The sequence below is a fragment of the Orcinus orca genome, chromosome 4 (genome assembly GCF_937001465.1).
Source record: "Orcinus orca chromosome 4, mOrcOrc1.1, whole genome shotgun sequence".
Lineage (NCBI taxonomy): Eukaryota > Metazoa > Chordata > Mammalia > Artiodactyla > Delphinidae > Orcinus > Orcinus orca.
In genome coordinates, this window is record NC_064562.1 from 133,507,336 (window position 1) to 133,526,316 (window position 18,981).

Below are 18,981 nucleotides of genomic sequence, written 5' to 3' on the forward strand. Positions count from 1 at the left end.
AAAGAAGATACAGAAAGCAAGGTCCAATAGAGGAGGAAATATTTAGAATCTTATTGTCTAGGTATATAATGTATACAGTAAAGTGCATGTTTTCATAGCACTCTAAAATTATAGCCCGAGTTCATTATGCTATGACTTACAATTCACACAGAATTTAAAATGGAAATACAACACTCATGTACAGGCTAATAACATAGCTTTGCTGCCTTCAACTTCTGAACTTAGGGGCACCAAATATGACTTACATATCTGTAATAATTAGCTGTCTTATGATGGTAGGTACATCATACACACACATACAAACACACGAATCTCAAAAATCAAAGTTGGTTTTTAACTAAAAATAACTTGCAGGTAACTTACAGTTATTCCTAGCTTTGAAAGTGACATGTTGATAACATCATTCACTGTGTCTGAATTTCTTACTGTTATAGTTACAGACTGCAAAAAAGAAGCAAGAAAAATTGCTATAAATTAAAAATATTTAAACAGGTGAGTAAGTAATTATTGTTAAATTATTATCCATATTCTAAAGGCAAAGCTTGTATTCAGGTAATGACAAAGTAAAGCACATGTAGAACACAAACCCCTAATTATAGTTTTCCATTCCTTTATATAACATGAAGTTAGTAGAAAGCATTTCAGTAAAACAGAAAGGATTTGTTGGCACACAAAATATAACAGCTTGGGACTTCCCTGGTGGTGCAGTGGTTAAAACTCCGCCTGCCAATGCAAGGGACACAGGTTCGAGCCCTGGTCTGGGAAGATCCCACATGCCACGTAGCAACTAAGCCTGTGTGCCACAACTAATGAGCTGCGTGCCACAACTACTGAAGCCCGTGTGCCTAGGCCCCGTGCTCTGCAACAAGAGAAGCCACCACAATGATAAGCCTGTGCACCACAGCAAAGAGTAGCGCTGCAACTAGAGAAATCCCGGGCGCGGCAACGAAGACCCAACGCAGCCAAAAAAAAAAAAAATTTATATATATATATATATATATATATATATATATATATATAAATAAAACAGCTCAAGCAAGAAAGAGATAGACTGAGAATTCTGAGAAGGCAAATGGGCTGGTCATCAGCACCTTAGCGCTTTTTCCGTAATGGAGGAGGGATAGTTTAAAAAGGAGCTGGACTCTCTTCTCTCTTCCTGAGTTGTGTTTTTATAGTATGGCTTTATTTCTTTGCAATTATGTAGTCAGTTAATTTCAACATTTTCCCCTATGTCTGTGTATTTGAAGATTTCTTTGAAACACAATTATCAGATAAAATTATTTTTCTACATAGTAATTCTAAAGGCATTATCAAGCTAAAACTATACAGCCAATGAGAAAGATAGACACATATCTGCTGGATTTTATAGATTTTTTTTTTCTGATGTAGATATCTATGTTTATTGACACCCAAGGTACTGTGCGGAAACTTCCAAATACACTGACCTGGAAAAAGTCATTTGAATAATTCTCTTCCTAGTGAAATACAGAGCCAAGATTATCCACTCCCTTGAAACCAAACCAAGGAGTTATCCAAAAGTCCAGAGCATAGTTTTGACTCTCCAGTAACACTGAGCACTTATCATATGCCAAGCACTGTTCTAAGTATTTTATAAACATTATTTCATTTAACTGTAAACTACATCAGGTAGTCTTTATTAGCCCCATTTTACAGATGAGGAAACTCACAGAGTTTTCTGTTGCCAAAAGCAACAGAAACAGGGTTTGAACTCAGACAACCTAGCTCATGAGCCTGTGCTCGTAACCACTTGGCCTCCATGGGTGTTGACCTGTGGCTCCCTGAAGAACCCTCCTCCTCTTTCCTATCCTGAGCTTCATCTCTTCCCCCAGAGTCACCAGGCTTTCTGAAGGGATTATTCTTTTATTTGTGGAGTGAGATGATAAATCTCATGATATTACACCAACAAAGCTAGATGCTAGCTTGGAAATGTTCAAACTGTATCACAACAAAGCTTTATACTACAGTGGATTCTCCTAGGGTGTCATTGTGTTTCTTCACACTCAGTCACAACTGAGTGAGATTTTCTCAGTGGAAGTGAGAAAGAATGAACCTAATGTAAACTGACTTGAGGAGAAGGGAGAGGAGGGCTGCAGTTTTCATTTCTATTGTGTATCCCTTACTGTGGCTCCCCCTCTCCTTTCCTTTACCTCAGCCTTATACTAGGGGGTAAGCCCCAATGGTTTGTGAAATTTATAGGATTCTAGGGAGATTTCTCCTATTCTAACACAGCGGTGTTGCCTTAGATGCTTAGGAGGAGGGGTTGTGGTATATTCTCTAAGTGTCCTCTCACGGATAAGTTAATAGTAATCGTCATCTTTTATCTAAATAAAACTCATTTTTCACTGTTTCTGTATTCTTCAGTAACTAAATATGAGGATAGTGATGTCTAAAGACAGTGGACTAGGTACAGTCCCTTCCCATTCGTAAATTCTTCATGGGCCTCTACTAGTATTAATATCTTAATATTTATAAAGCAGATCCTGTTCTAAAAAAAAAGTAATAATTTTACTTGAAAAATAACTTACTAATAAGCATTCTAATGAATATCAAAAATGATAATGAAGGTTTCATCTGAGTTTAATTCTTGAGAACAGAAGTTTCTAATGTATGTAGTACAAAAGAAAATGACAAAAATCTCAATTTTCACTGAATATTAACATCCCACACAACTGGAGGAATATAATTTCTTTGGCAAGAAATAAACATTTACGCTTATTATTACATACAAGCTAAAATTTACTTATTCTGACCAAATACATAGGTAGCAGTTAGTCAACTATTTATTCCATTTGTGTTGATTTCTATAGCATCAACCTAAAGATGAGTTTTCAACTGAAGTCTGAAGATGAACTGAGGTAAAAGGGGACTTCAGTCCCCCCGCCCCTTTTTATGGCTAAGTGGAAAAACTAGGTGCTAAACTCAGATTATGAATTTGCACAGACTGATTCAGGGCATAACACAATCCTCCGTCAAGGATGAGGCATGACAGAGAAGAGAGATCACAGGAGGCTTTCTTTTTAATTGTTGTCTCTTTCTGGAAAAAGAAAAAACAAATTTTTCCTATTAATAATGATCTTGAATATACCTAAATGTTATTATGGGAATGATCTTGTAGGTGGTTTTCTAAAAATTGTGGTGAAAACTCATACAAGGTGTCAGCACTCAGTACTGCTAGTCATTGCAGTGGAAGAACTGTGTCTCCCCCTCTCCCTGCTGACACCTTCATACACCGAAGCCCTCACTGCCAACACGACTGTATTTGGAGATAGAGCTTTTAGGATGTAATTAAGGCTTATGAGGTCATAAGGGTAAGATTCTAATCCAGTAGGATTGGTGGGCTTGTTTGAGGAGGGAGAGAGCTTTCTTTCTCTCTCCCCACATTCACGCAGTTAGGAAATGCCACGTGAACATACAGTGAGAAGACAGCCATCTGCAAGCCAGGAAGAGAGCTCTCACTAGAGCTGGTACCTGATCTCGGATTTCCAGCCTCCAGAACTATAAGGAAATACATTTCCGTTGTTTAAGCCACCAAGTCTATGGTATTGGTTGCATTTGTATTCAGGGTTGAGAGGAAAGTGCACCCAGTTGATTCTGTCTCCAACATATATTCCAAATCTGTCTGGCTGAATCTTTCATTTTCACTGCCAACCCCCAAATAGAGCCCTTGTTACTATTCACTGGGACTGTTGCCTCCCCTAACTAGTCACCCTGCTTCCACTCTTGCTTACTCAAAAATCCATCTACCAATAGTCAGAAAATTTTGCTAAAAATATAAACCAGATATGGTTACTGTCCTAGTTAAACACCCTTCAGCATAGTATTTCAGCCCCTTACTAAGGCCTGTGGAGACCCTGTGTGGCTGGACCCCTGACTCCAGTATCATATCCAATATCATGCCCCCCACTTTAGGCTCCAGTAACACTGGCTTTCCCTGAACTCCTCCCTCCAGGGGGCTAAGCTGCACCCACTTACGCCTGCTGCTCCCTCAGCCTAGAAGGCCCAGCCACCTTGGCTAGAAATGGTGGCTGCTTCTCACCCCACAGGTCCAGCTTAGAGGCTGCCACCTTGAGAGGCTGTCCTGGACAACCCCTCTGCAATATGGTCCCATCTTCTACATGGTACCCTAGCTACTTTGTATCAGAAGCACTAATCACAATCTGTAATTTCCCCCTCTTATTTTTATCACCTGTCTTGTAAGCCCCAGGCAAGACAGACACTGCCTGTCATATTTTCTTACAGTAAGGGTTAGCAAACGTGGAACTGTATGATACGTGGGAGAGCATGTAATGTATATGCACTTGGTATTAGACATAGGTATCAAATCACTGAATAAGAAGAGGTGCCGCTTCTGCCTTCTCCAGCCTCTTTTGAGTTCTACGGGGCTCTGGATCAGCAGGGTATGATTGGCTCCCTCAGTTGATGTAGTGTTTTCACTGTGGGTGGCCACCTCAACGGAAGGGCTTCTCCTGCAAAACATCAAACACCACAGAACAGCTAGTCTCTGGTCAGATATATGATGGAGTTTATGTTAAATATCAAGGTTCATACAACTCTGAAAATTAGGCTCAATCTCCCAAATAGGGCTTCACAGCTCAAATTCAGGAGTCAGTAAGTTATTGAAAGTTATTGAAAGAAATTAGGCTACTTAGGGAGTTGGTATGGACAGAGAACAGTTTCAGGAACAAAGTCCTGGCGCATGTGGACTCTTAGAGGTGGGGAAAAGGGGAAAGCGGCAAAGCTGGTCACGAACCGTTAGGAAGAGGAGAACCAAGAGGCCAAAGGTAGAGAGCGTTACAAGATGGTAAAAACCAACAGCAACAAAAAACCAACAACCACCCAAAATAGGACAATTTGTGGCCTAATATAGATAAAATACAATGATATGGAGATTCGCAAAGACGTAACTACAATTTGGTGTCATGTTAACATAAAAATTTAGATAACAGAGGATTCTGGAAAATTGACCCCAATCTTATCTAAATCCGTATTCAGAGTTTGGGGAAAATTCTCAAAGATCGGCAGATAATACTGGAAACATCAAAAAGTTTCTAAATACAAAGCAGTGCTTAGCTATTATTTGGTTGAGCTGTGACTAAGCTCTAACAGAACTGTGGTCATAATAGGTAAAACAACTAAACTGAACAGAACATAAAGACTCAGAGCAGTGTTCATAGTTCTACAGAAAATTCTCCCCTGTGGAGCCAAAAGTGTTCCCCCCACACCCCCTCTACCCCGAGAATGTAAAGCTGCTCACCTGTATTCAGCTGCACTGAATCTCATGAACACCAGCAGCTTTTCAGGAAACCAATGCTGAAGTTAAAAATTAGTTCACATGTCTTTGAGGAAATAAAACAAAACACCTTCTGTGACCACCAGTCTGTTTGGATGGTCAAAAATAGTGTATTAAAAGGCTACGTGATGCGGTGAAGCCTTGAATGACCACCAGAAAGCTCCAAGTGCTCTCTGATTGACATAAACGTCCTTTTTTCTCCAGTTCTTGGCACTGAAACTTGAGGATGTCTGCAGCACTTGGCAGAGTACGTGAACAAATCCATGAAGGCTGAGGATTCTGTAGTAGTCAGATCACTGGCCATCATGATGTCAATTCTGAGGCCGTGCTGTAACTGACAAATGGCCATACTTGTTTCCCTGACTTTGCCTCCATCGTTTCGTTCTTTTAATTAATTTTTTTATTTTGAAATAACTGTAGATTCCCATGGAGCTGTAAGAAATAATACAGAGAGAGTCTATAGCCTTTTACCCAGGTTCCCCCAATGGTAATATCTCTCTATAGTACAATACCATAACTAGTATATTAACATTGAAACAGTCAAGATACGGCACATTTCCATCACCTCAGGGAGGCTTTATGTTACCAGTTTACAGCCACATAGACTTCCCTCCCGCTTCTACCACCTCTTTAATCCCTGGCAACCATTAATCTTTCTCCATTTCTTTCATTTTGCCATTTTCACGAATGTTATATCAACGGGATCATACAGTATGTAACACTTTGGGATTCGCTCTTTTCCACTCGGCATAATGGGAGATTCATCCGGATTGTTGCAGGTATTCATAGTTCATTTCTTTGTAACTCTTGGTAGTAGTCCATGATGTGTCACAGTTTGCTTAACCAACTGTTAAGGAAGGCCCAGGTTGTCTTCAGTGTTGGGCTGTTACAGATAAAGCTGCAACAAACATTTGTGGACACATTTTTGTGTCAACGTCAGTATCCATTTCTCTAGGCTAAATGCCCAGGAGTGCAAATGTCTGGTTGTATGGTAGTTGTATCTTTTGTTTTTTAAGAAACTGTCAGATTGTTTTCCAGAGTGGCTGTACCATTTCACATTCTCACCAGCACTGTATGAATGATTGTTTCTCCAAGTCCACACAAGCATTTGGTGGTGTCATTTTTTTTATCTTAGGCATTCTGATAGCTGTGTAGTGCCATCTCACTGTGGATTTAATTTGCATTTCCCTAATAGTTAATGATGCTGAACATCTTTTCATGTGCTTATTTGCCATCTGTATATCTTCTTCAGTGTTAGGGAACCTACAGTAATCTGCTACAAACATTTTATGTAAAGACACCTTTCTCTTTCCACTTGAAAACTGACCACTGTACAGCTGAGGAGGCTGGTGCACAGACAGTTTAGGTACTGGGAAACCAAGCAGCCACAGTGCAACTAAAGGATTCAAATCCAGCTGACTCCCAGCCTCTGATCAGTGAGGCCCCCTAACCTCTTCTCATAGGGACGGTCTCTTTCCTTTGACAACGGTGGAGGACTGAAATTTGATCATATAATGAAGTTTGTGGTTTCCCTTGTAAGGCTCCTGTAATAGTTATCTGAATACATATCTTTTATTCCCCACTAGACTCTAAGAATTTCAAGGAATGAGTCTATTTTTGATTTATCATTTAATTCTCACAGGCATTGGCACCTTGGAGGAATTCAAAACATTTTATGAAATAATTTTCTGCTGTGGATGAAGGAAGAAAGGAATAATCTAAAAGAGTCTCTCTTTCTTTTACTTCATTCATTGAACAGAGTGTTTGAACCTGTACTGAAAGAAAGGCACTTGGTTAGGTCTGGGCAGCAGGGAGCAAAAGGGACTTCGGCCCAGCTCTCTCACAAATCCTAGATTTAAATTGGGGAGACAGAAATTAAACAGAGTCTCACCAATAACTCTTAATGCCAGACTCTGGTAGGTACTACAAAGAAAAATTAGAGTGAGATGAGCAATTACAAGAGGGACCGGACACCTGACTTTTGATTGTGGAGAGGGCAGGCAAGGAAGGCTTCTTTGAAAAGCTCCTTTGAAATGAGCTTTAAAAGATAATTTGGAATTAATTGGGGGGGGGAGGGGAGGAAGGGAGAGAGGGAAAGAGGTATGGAGGGAAGGAGGGGGAAAGACAGGGAGAGAGAGAGAGAGAGAGAAAGGGAAAGAGAAGAAGAAGAGGAGAAGAGAAAAGAATATGTGTTGGGAGAGGATGTTTCTTTTTTTAAATAAATAAATACATTTATTTCTTGCTTGCTTGCTTGCTGCATTGGGTCTTCGTCGCTGTGCCTGGGCTTTCTCCAGTTGCAGCAAGCAGGGGCTACTCTTCGTTGTGGTACGCGGGCTTCTCATTGTGGTGGCTTCTCTTGTTGGGGAGCATGGGCTCTAGGCACGTGGGCTCAGTAGTTGTGGCTCGTGGGCTCTAGAGCGCAGGCTCAGTAGTTGTGGCACACGGGCTTAGTCACTCCGCGGCATGTGGGAATTTCCTGGACCAGAGATCGAACCCATGTCCCCTAGCATTGGCATGTGTATTCTTAACCACTGTGCCACCAGGGAAGTCCGGGAGAGGATGTTTCATATTTCATGCTGAAGGGACAGAATTTGAGTATATGAAATTTCAGAGACATGAAAGAGTTTGCTAGATTGGAGACACTAACAGAAGGTTCAGGAAGGTGAAGTAAGTCTGAAACGGTGGGTGGAAGCCAGAAGCACAGGTCTTTTTAGTCCTCTGTGACCTTGTTAAGGCCTCTCCTCTTAAAACCAAACTAGCACAGATGCGGCATATAGACAGTGGCCTCCAGAGACTGCTCACCACTTTTAAAGGGACAGTGCTAGTCTGGACATGCCTGACTGTATTTAGAACCATGGAGGCTCATTGGGCGACACTTTTTGGCCTCTCATCAAGCATTTGGCAGAATCTATGTAAGGCAAGAAATGTAGGCAGACGTATCTCTGCACCTTCCCCAATTCCCAAATTATCTCCATTCTCTGCCTATCCCTTTTGGAGAGGTTAGAGGCCAGGAAGACTTCTCCCCTTCTAGAATCTAGTCACTGGTAATCAGTGCTGATATGCATCAGAATTGCTTTGAGGAGCTTTTTAGGCTGTACTCTCCCAGAGGTTTTGAGTCACCAGACCCAGAAAACCTGTATTTATACAAAGCGTTTTGCATGATTCTTACATGTAACCAGGATTGTGATTGTTTTTTAGGCATCCATTGAGAAAGAAGTGTTTTTGTACCATCTTCCCCTTGTAGTGAAGCAAAAGAGAGAAAACCTTTTCTCAGAAAGATCAAGGAAGCTTTCCTTGGTCATGTAATAATTATCTTTAAATGTAATAGCTAAAGCTGAATGTCTTCCAAATACTGTTGTTAGTTCTTTTAATTTTATGAAAGAACTCTAAATGGAATAACAGTGACAAGGTGTGTTTTCTTTTTTTAAAAAAAAAATTCATGTATTTTTTAATTGGAGTATAATTAATTTACAGTGTTGTGTTAGTTTCTCCTATACAGTGAAGTGAATCAGCTATATGTATACACATATCTCCTCCCTCCTGGACCTCCCTCCCACCCCATCCCACCCCTCTAGGTCATCACAGAGCACCGAGCTGAGCTCCCTGTGCTGTACCACAGGTTCCCACTAGCTATCTATTTTACACATGGTAGTGTATATGTCAATCCTAATCTCCCAATTCATCCCACCCTCCCCTTCCCCCGCTGTGTCCACATGTCCGTTCTCTAAGTCTGCAACAAAGTGTTTTCATTTATTTCATTGAACAGAAATGGTGATCAAACAGAAGAGGTTATCCTATGCCAATAGTACCAACATTTAAACACACTGCAAAGACAAGACTATTTTCCTAATTCTATTTTTTCCCTTAGATTTTTAAATCTTTGATCAAATGTCTGTATTGGAAAACAGATTGTGTATTGTCAAGAGCATGAGTTGTGGAATCCAATTACCTGTTTTGAATCCCTCCTTGTTCTTTACTCCCTACGTGAGAAGACTAGGAAAACCAGTTTACAATGTCCTCATTTGTAAAATGGAGATGATGATAAAAGTACATTCCTTATAGGCTGGTTATGAAAATTAAGTGAGGTAGCACTTCGGAAAACTTACTATGGTACCTAACACAGTAATCCCTCAATTAATGTTAGTATGCTCTTAGGAGACAGCGAGACTTTGTATTCAAAGATAGCAAGTAGTATCATGGATCTTCTTCCAAGATAAAGACAGGGAGACAGAACAGGTACCAATGTTGACTGACTACAAGTTGCCAAGCTCCTTGCCACGCAGTTTATGTACACCATCTCATTTCTTTGCAGCAGATTTGTGAGGTAAGAATCATTATTTATAGTTTTACAGATGGAGAAACTGAGGCTCAGTAGAGTTAAGTAGAGTTAAGTTAAGTAGAGTTAAGTAACTGAGAGCCATATACCTAACAATTCATAGAGTCACATTTGTCTAATTTCATATAGTGTTTCCACAACTAAACAACGTTTCCCCTCTGGAGGAGGGAAGAAAAGATATTTAAGCCACATCATGTTTAGGTTGACTCCCAAATTATTTAATTGGAATGTATCTGAGTGTTTACATTTACTGTCAGCATTTGCATTTGGTGCCCATACCCCACTCTCTCCTCCTCAAAATGGCTGGCTGTGGAGTCCTTAGCCAGTGTTGGCAGCACGGACCAACGCTCAGACAGGAAGTTTGTATCAGTTCCCAAGGTGGAGAGTCAACTCCTGTTACTTTAAGGAGCCAGACCTTGGGTTTTAGACTGGCTGGGAGTAGCAGTCAGAACTGTGAAAGTGCTCTAATTGATGATTCACCTCCTGATGTCTAGCTGTCCACATCTCTGTGACAGATACCAGGCTGTGAATTGTGGCTAAACCTTTCCACTGCCTCCTCAGCCTAATCCCCATTCTAGGTCACTGTCCCTGTGAGTAATTTCTCTCCTGATTCTGGCACTCTGGACCTTCTACTACCTGCTAATTGATTTTTACCTCCACAAAAATGTAAAAGAGAGGGATGCCCAGGCCTGGGCAGTGAGCACTGGTTCCACTACCCTCTGCTACCCTCTGCTGGCCATACCTGGAAATTATGTTTAACCTTCAGGCCCTCGGTCCAAGGCGTATTCGTAATAGAGAGTGAGTGAGTGAATTCTGGCACACAAAAAACCAAGTAAATAAAATAAATGATACTTTCATTTATTTTTTTAAAAGTCAAATTTCAAAAAAATACATTAAAAATGTATTTCAAATTTCAAAAAAAAATACATGGTTAACAAAATATCTAAACGTACCCTTAAAGAATACAGTCATCCCTCAGTATCTGTGGGCGATCAGTTCCAGGATGCCCTGTGGATACCACAATCCACAGATGTTCGAGTCCGTTATATAAGATGGCACAGTATTTGCATATAACCTATGCACATCCTTCTGTATGCTTTACATCATCTATAGATTACTTATAATACCTAACACAATGTAAATGCTAGGTACATAGTTGCCAGCGCACAGCCAATTTAAGTATTGCATTTTGGAACTTTCTGGAATATTTTTGGAATATTTTAGATCTTAAGTTGGTTGAATCTGTGGATGTGGAACTTATGGATGCATAGGGCTGACTGTACTAGCTTATATGTACATAGACCCTACCATTCATCTTTTCATTCAAGGGACAGGTCTATAATAGCACAGTTGAAAATCATGCTACCAGTATTGATCAATCTTTTTAATCATGCATGTGTATGGACAAAAACCAAAACAGAACAAAACCAGAAAATTTAGAAGAAACCAACAGCAAAAATGAGAAGGTCCAAGTGGAACAGATGTAACAATTGACTCCTGAAGAAAACAGCTAATTAAGAGAACTGAAAAAAAAAAAGATTAAAAAAATTCCCCAAACCCTAACATCTTCAGAGTCAAGAAGCCAAAGAATAGGTGGCTGGGTAACAAGAATAATCAAAGAAAAAAGATTTCTTGGAAATTAAAGGTATCATTGGCTAAATGAATAATTTAATAGAAATTCTTGAAGATTGGGTTTAAGGAATCCCATTTGAGCTTGACACTTGGAACATTCATTTTTCCATTTTGATGATATAGATTACCTTTTTATCCTCAATAGGTAGAGCTATTCAGTCTTTCAGTAAGGAGTAATTTAATAATTGGAATAATGTAAATGCTATTTCAGTTTGTAGAATCAACATATAAACAAAATTTGGAAGACAATATTAACTATAAAAGAGAATCTAATATTAACATTGATAATGTAAAAAAAAACAGAAGTCTGTTAAGGCAGCAGAGAGATGTGGAAGGTAATGTCAGACATAGATTTTTCTTACCTTATCTAGTAAGGAATCACGATTACTATCTAAAATTTATGTAACAAAATATGGGGTTTAAGCATATTCTTTAAAATTATGGATAAACACCAGAAGAACCAAAATACTTTAACTGGAAAAACTTAGTAGTGGATAAAGAAATATGAACTAAATTTATCAACTTTTAATAGATACTATCTAAAGTTGATGAAGGAGAAATGGAGGAATTAACATAAGTTTCAGAGGTATGGTAATAACCAGCAGCAGAATAAAAAATGTTTAAAAATAGGGAGGTGGGGGGCTTCCCTGGTGGCGCCGTGGTTGAGAGTCCGCCTGCCGATGCAGGGGAAACGGGTTCGTGCCCCGGTCTGGGAAGATCCCGCATGCCGCGGAGCGGCTGGGCCCATGAGCCATGGCCTCTGAGCCTGCGCGTCCGGAGCCTGTGCTCTGAAACAGGAGAGGCCACAACAGTGAGAGGCCCATGTACCGCAAAAAAAAAAAAGGCAGCTGGTGGGGGGGTGGGATGAATTGGGAGATTGGGATAGACACATATACACTATTGATACTATGTATAAAATAGATAACTAATGAGAACCTACTGTATAGCACAGGGAACTCTACTCAATGCTCTGTGGTGACCTAAATGGGAAGGAAATCCAGAAAAGAGGGGATATATGTATATGTATAGCTGATTCACTTTGCTGTACAGCAGAAACTAACACAACGTTGTAAAGCAACTATACTCCAAGGGAGCTGGATTAGAAATGGGGAGTGGGAGAATGAGGTAAGGTAGAGAACTTACTTTTCATTTAGTACCACTCTGTACTGTTTGATGTTTTTTTAACTTGTGTATGTATTAATTTTACATGTCAAAACTAAAAAGTGAAAAAAAAAACAAAAAAATTTCTGCAGCTGCAGTTCTTGGCACCATTTTCCTCCACAGCTGCAGTCTCTCTCGTTACACTAATGGTCAGATCCTACTGAGACAGGAAGGCGTAAGAACAGAAAAGTTTCTGTCCTGAAGTTTAGGTTTAGGTATTTTTTGTTTGTTTGTGCTTGTGTTCTATGTTTTCAATGGCCCAACCTTTTGGGATACTAACTTTTGAGTACTTTAATCTGTGACATCTGGAATCTCCTTAAAGTTTTGCTAAACTTCGGTATCCTTCTGTTACTTTTTTTCTTTTTTTTTTTTTGCGGTACGCGGGCCTCTCACTGCTGTGGCCTCTCCCGTTGCGGAGCACGGGCTCCGGACGTGCAGGCTCAGTGGCCATGGCTCACAGGCCCAGCTGCTCCGCAGCATGTGGGGTCTTCCCGGACCGGGGCACGAAGCCATGTCCCCTGCATTGGCAGGCGGACTCTCAACCACTGCGCCACCAGGGAAGCCCTCTTTTTTTTTTTAATTGAGGTAAAATTGGTGTATAACATTTATACACATTTCAGGTATACAGCATTATAAATTGCTATTTGTAAACACTACAACGTAACCAGCACTGTAAGTCTAGTTACCATCCATCACCATACAGTTGATCCCCTTCACTCACTTCACCCTTCTTCCAATCCCTTCCCTTCTGGTAACCTACCAATCTGTTCTCTCAATCTGTGAGTTTGTTTTTCTTTTGTTTGTTTGTTTTGTTTTTTATTTTCAACATAAAAGGGAAATCATATGGTATCTGTCTTTCTTCATCTGACTTATTTCACTTAGCATAATACCCTCAAGGTCCATCCATGTTGCAGCAAATGGCAAGATTTCCTTCTCTTATGGCTACATAGTATTCTGTTGTGTGTATATATATATATATACATTAAATCTTCTTTATCCATTCACCCATCCTTGTACATTCAGGTTGTTTCCATATCTTGGCTGTTGTAATAATGCTGCAGTGAACATAGGGGTGAATATATCTTTTCGAACTAGTGTTTTTGTTTTCTTCAGATAAATACCCACAAGTAGAATTGCTGAATCATTTAGAAGTTCTATTCTTAATTTTCTGAGGAATTTCCATACTGTTTTCCACAGTGGCTGAACCAGTTTACATTCCCACCGACCACGTACAAGAGTAATCCTGACTCACTGGCCTTTACTGTGATCCTGGTGTTTTAATTGTTTTTTTTTAATTTAATTTTGACTCTAGTCACCTACTGCCTAGCTGGGTCCAACTCAACCTGCCTAGGTAGGAAGGAAAAAATTTATGGAAGAGTGATGACAATCACTATTATCATAATAAATAAAACAGTGTATATTATTAAAACAGTGCTAAGAAGTAGGGTGATGGTCTCTACCCCATCCCTCATGTTTTCACAGAGAAGAATTCTCTACAGAGAACACACTTGGAAGAATTTGGGAGTAGAGGTTTTCTCTAGACCACAATCTTGCATGAGACAATAGACAGGAGGAAATGAAGAAACCAGAATATCTAAATTTTCTAAGTAGGCAATAATGTCTCAAATGTCACTCTCTGAGAGAAAGTAGGCAATATATATGGGGAGATCCCCACAAGCATCACCCAAACAAAAGAAAACAAGAAAAAACACAAAGAAATACCCAAATATATTATACACGTAGAAGCACAACTGTTGGGCAGTTACTGGTCCATTAAACACAGATTCCCAGGCTGTGGACTCGACACTGGTGCAGCTGGCTGACCTGCCATGGGACTGAAACCAGGTGTTCTCAGGTCCTCACTGTCTCCAGTGCAGGTACCACTAAGTTATCTGCCATGCTCTTTGGCTGAGAATAGCAATGTCAAGCCACATGATACCATTCACTTAATTTGGGGATCATAATTTTGTTTGTGATAACTTCTGTAGTGGAGCTGCAGTTTCTTTTGTGGCTACCCTCCCCTTGGAGAGTAGAGCTAACTAGAGATTTGAATTTAAAGAGGCTGAAGAAGCTATATTCCTATGAAAGACAGCCTAGGACACAGCTGCAGATACAGGAATCCAGACAACTAAGACCCTCCGGCTGAGACTGAGCCAATTGTATAAAATAGGGAATGAAGGCATTTGGACTTTAATTTCTATGGGCTTTTATTTACAAGGGGATTTCGTTCTGAGGAAGCTGAAAAATAAGAGTTTCCTATTGTTCAAATTTGGGACATTTTTATGTTGTTGATCCAGTCTTTGTATTCGTTTCATAAAGTCTGATGATCTATTTTGGACATTGTGACAGGACATAATTAGTGATAAGAATAGAATAGGGAGTGAATTTTGAGCTTAGGGTGCTGCGTGGAATCCTGTCTGACTCATGTTGTTAGAGTCTTTTGTGGGCAAAAAGTGAAATGCCCATCAGCAGTTCCAGAGGGGAACGTTGTGTAGAAAGAAGTGGAGTGTAGGATGGTAAGAGCACAGCAGCACTCTGAGTATGCAACCCACCCTGGCTTACTTCTGACTTAAGTACAATGGCTTATGACATCACTTCCCAGCCTTCCTTCATATATGTGCTGCCTTCGTGATTTTTATTTGCATATCACCCATCCCAATACTGATACATTAAAAAAAAATAAGGTGTGTACTTTAAAAATCTTTAGCTCATGATATGTTAAAATATGTTATATATTTTTCTGAATACAGATTAAAATACATAATTACTAAAATTTTTTAAAAATGCCTGTTACCATCACCCTGCTACCTAAAATCAACTGGCATCATAATATGCTAAAAGATTAAAAACCTGGCAAATAGGCTTCGCTGGTGGCGCAGTGGTTAAGAATCCGCCTGCCAGTGCAGGGGACATGGGTTCAAGCCCTGGTCCGGGAAGATCCCACATGCCATGGAGCAACTAAGCCCGTGCACCACAACTACTGAGCCTGTGCTCTAGAGCCTGTGAGCCACAACTACTGAGCCCGCGTGCCACAACTACTGAAGCCTGCGTGCCTAGAGCCTGTGCTTCACAACAAGAGAAGCCACTGCAATGAGAAGCCCACGCACCACAACGAAGAGTAGCCTCTGCTCGCCACAACTAGAGAAAGCCCGTGCACAGCAACCAAGACCCAACGCAGCCAAAAATAAATAAATAAAATAAATAAATTTATATTAAAAAAAAAACCTGGCAAATACTGGGAGGGATGCATGTTACTCCACTCTTCAGGTTTCTGCTCTGATCCTGATGATGGATAGTGGTACTGGAGAACTATTGGGGGCCCCTCTCTCCACCTTCTCTCTCACACCATCCCAAGCAACAAAGAACTCTTTCCAAGGCTTGCTGGAGCTCAGGTACAGTGCTTTTTAACTCTGGCTTTGGCGTTCAGGGAGCGGCACTTCTTACTCCCATGCTGGAGTTGGGCTTGAGTGAGGAAGACCGAAGTTGTCTGACTGTTCCACAGTTCATTTATGGGGGAGTAGTAGCAAACCTATTTCTGCTTTAGGTGCAAGCCTCTTGCTCCTACTCAGCTTTACTAGGAAACCCCGTAATACAGATGATAATACATACATTTCAATCTGTTTTCTGTGTCTATTTCTCAAACTGGTTAAAGCCCATAAAGCAGAAGCCCAAATTCCAACACAGCATTTAGTTACAAAAACAAGTGAAAGCAGTGAGAGAAGAAAATGTCGATGGAAGAAAATGAATGCTCCTGTTACACAGCAGAAGGCTCTGTGCTAATAAACATTTAGTGACAGCTTATTATGAAAAAGAGTTTTTTAAAAAGTTAATGTACCTTGACGCTCAAACATTGTGGCTGTGAGTTTTCACTTCTCCAGCTGGAGTGAGATGCAGGTGGTATTGTAGTCTCCTTGGCTGAGTCTGCATCCTGGAACAGGGGGCCCTTCCTTGTTCCCTAGTCTCTGAGAGGCAATGAGATACAGTAAGAATACAGGCTTTGGAGTCAGGCCTGGGAATGTATTCTGGATGTTTGAAGCTGGGCAAATTACTTAACCTTCCCGAATCTCACTTTTTACAGGTGTAAAATGGGGATAGTAACTCTCATTGGGTTGTGAGGATTGAGATAATGCATGTAATGTACTAATTTGATGACGAATCCCCTCTCTGCCCACAAGTTGAGCCTAAGGTACTCTATGAAGGATTCTTTCTCCCTACGCAGTGCTCCTTCACGGTTATCCTCTGGGACTCACTGGGCGTCAGCAGTTATAAAACGTTCATTTTGGATCCAGTCCTTGTCTTTCCACACTGTTCTTCCCTCACAGCCTGAATTGAGGTTTTGGAGCTATTCCTTATTCCAGAGGACTTGTCATTTGGGACTCAGACTTCATCATTTTCTTTGCTTCATGGCTCTCCCCATGTCCCATCACCAGTTTCCAAGACCACAGGCTGTAGCCCAAGTCTCCCACTTCCCCACCAGCCCCAGCCTCTATGCACCTAGAAGGAACCAGGCTGAACAGGTGTAAAGCACCTAACTGGTACTTGGCACATGGTAGATGATCATTGCCTATAAATTTCCTTTCTTAGATCTGGAACCTTTGAACTGGTTTCTAAAGAGCTGTATTGACTATTATGATTGAGTACAGTGATACAAGAACTGTATTTTAGACATGAAATATTTTGGGTATCACTGACTCAATCTTTAAAACCACTAACTTCTGCACTTAGTGAGACTGCCATTTAGATAGAAATCATATCCATGTCTAGGCATCCACTCAATATGTCCGTATCTATATAGTTTTTAAAGACATTTGAGATCTTTCCCTTGCATGGAAATGGAGTATGGTTGGCCTGCTTATACTCGGAAGCCTTTTCCACACACAAAATTCCAAGACAATAGAGATTTTGATCTGATGTAAGCTCCTTCGTGCAAACAAGCTTACATAGCAAAATGATGCACATAAATGTTGATGAAAATGGACTTTACAAAATTAATGAAACTCTATTATGTTTCTCTAGTATAAAAATAGATCAAATGGTAGGAAGACAAAAATAGGTGAAGTGGTAACATAAACTGACTTGTGAAATCAGAGGGTCAACTCTGACATTTTCCTCTCTAGGCCTTTTCTAATAGTTTTGTTGCTAAGGCTACAATGTTTTTGCCAGATTGGAACAGGATTGTCAACTCTAATGGAGATTAAGTAGCTTTCCCAGCTAGATTTTTTTTTTTTTTAAATAAGCATAGGTTAATACTGCTGACTTTCAAAGCCATATTCAAGAATGGAAAGATTGCTAAAGATCTGTTTTTAGAAAATATAACTAGTAAAATGTGAAGTTTAGCAGACAGGTTCTATTCCATAGTTGTTCCAACACAAACCTTTATCATGGTCACATTGAACAAAATAACTTGAAATATAATTTCATACACTGAGTAAAGAAAGAATGAGAAAATGTTATTTACAAGTTAAGCCAAAAATTAATTCCCCAAGGAGTAACCGAGGTAGTTAAATGAACAATTCTTCTGATTAGCTGGAAACCTGTTTCACAGATGCTTGAAAATTCACACTTGATTTATTCTATAAACAGTATCGATACGGCATAGGATAAAGTCCTCTCTGTTTTAGTTCCTTCCATTCATTGGTCAGAGTCATCTGAGGAAAGTGTAAATACAAACTCACCAATGAAACTCAAAGCCCAGTAAAGGAAAAGTAATTTGTTCTGGACACTCAATTGCTAAAAGGATGTAGAAGGTAAGAACCATTAAGAAGAGGGTGAAGAATTGCTTTTGATGTGCTTGTTGTGGAGTCAAATGAGCTTCCTTGGCTGAGGTCAAAAGAGGCCATCTAAACTTTAAAAACATAGTGCCATTTGCATGCCCATTGACCCCACGATTCCGCTTGTGCACTAAAGCCTGAGAATTAAATGAAATAGTTCATGTAAAGTGCCTAGCAAAAGACAGATGCTGTGTTTTTCCCTCTGATTCCTTTATATTTTTGTAGACAGAAATCCCAATGTTAACTTCCAATAAGAAAAGCAGAATATTAGTCTAATTTAGAGTCAGAAGAAATTCACTTTAAGTATTACATTAGTGACACCTGGTGGAAAATACAGGCATTACAATGTAACATCATAGCTATTCTGATCTTTCACAGAAAATAAAATTAAGATAAATTTTACAGACTAAGCAATTAAATGGAAACAGAAGGTAAAGAAAAATTAAATGTCTATGTGGATACCTACTTTATTATGCTTATGACTTTGGAGTTCATATGCTAAAATATATAGGAGGTTAATGAACCTAAGAAACTTGAATGCATTCTAATAGTAACATTTATTCAGCATGCATGTTTATAGAGTGATTAAAAATGGAGGCGTGTAGCCTTTATGCTATTTTGAATCTCTTCGTACGCATCATGCGCCAAAGAACCTCCCTTCCCAGTTTTCAGATCAAAATTCACTGTGGGGTGTCCTGAGGAGTACCTTAAATAGCCAGTTGTGTTTTGCAGAATATGGGATAAAGAGCCATCCCATTTGAGATACCATG

General features: G+C 39.9%; 1 protein-coding gene across 1 annotated transcript in view; it reads right to left on the reverse strand.

Moving 5' to 3' along the window:
- The window catches only part of LOC101278294 (rho GTPase-activating protein 20-like), a 34,211-nt gene extending 16,511 nt beyond the window's left edge, over positions 1-17,700 (reverse strand). Inside the window, 3 exon segments of the mRNA XM_049709549.1 lie at positions 364-4,487; positions 5,276-5,743; positions 16,276-17,700. The gene's annotated coding sequence lies outside the window, so the exon portion shown is untranslated.
- Between the last annotated feature and the right edge of the window lie 1,281 nt (positions 17,701-18,981).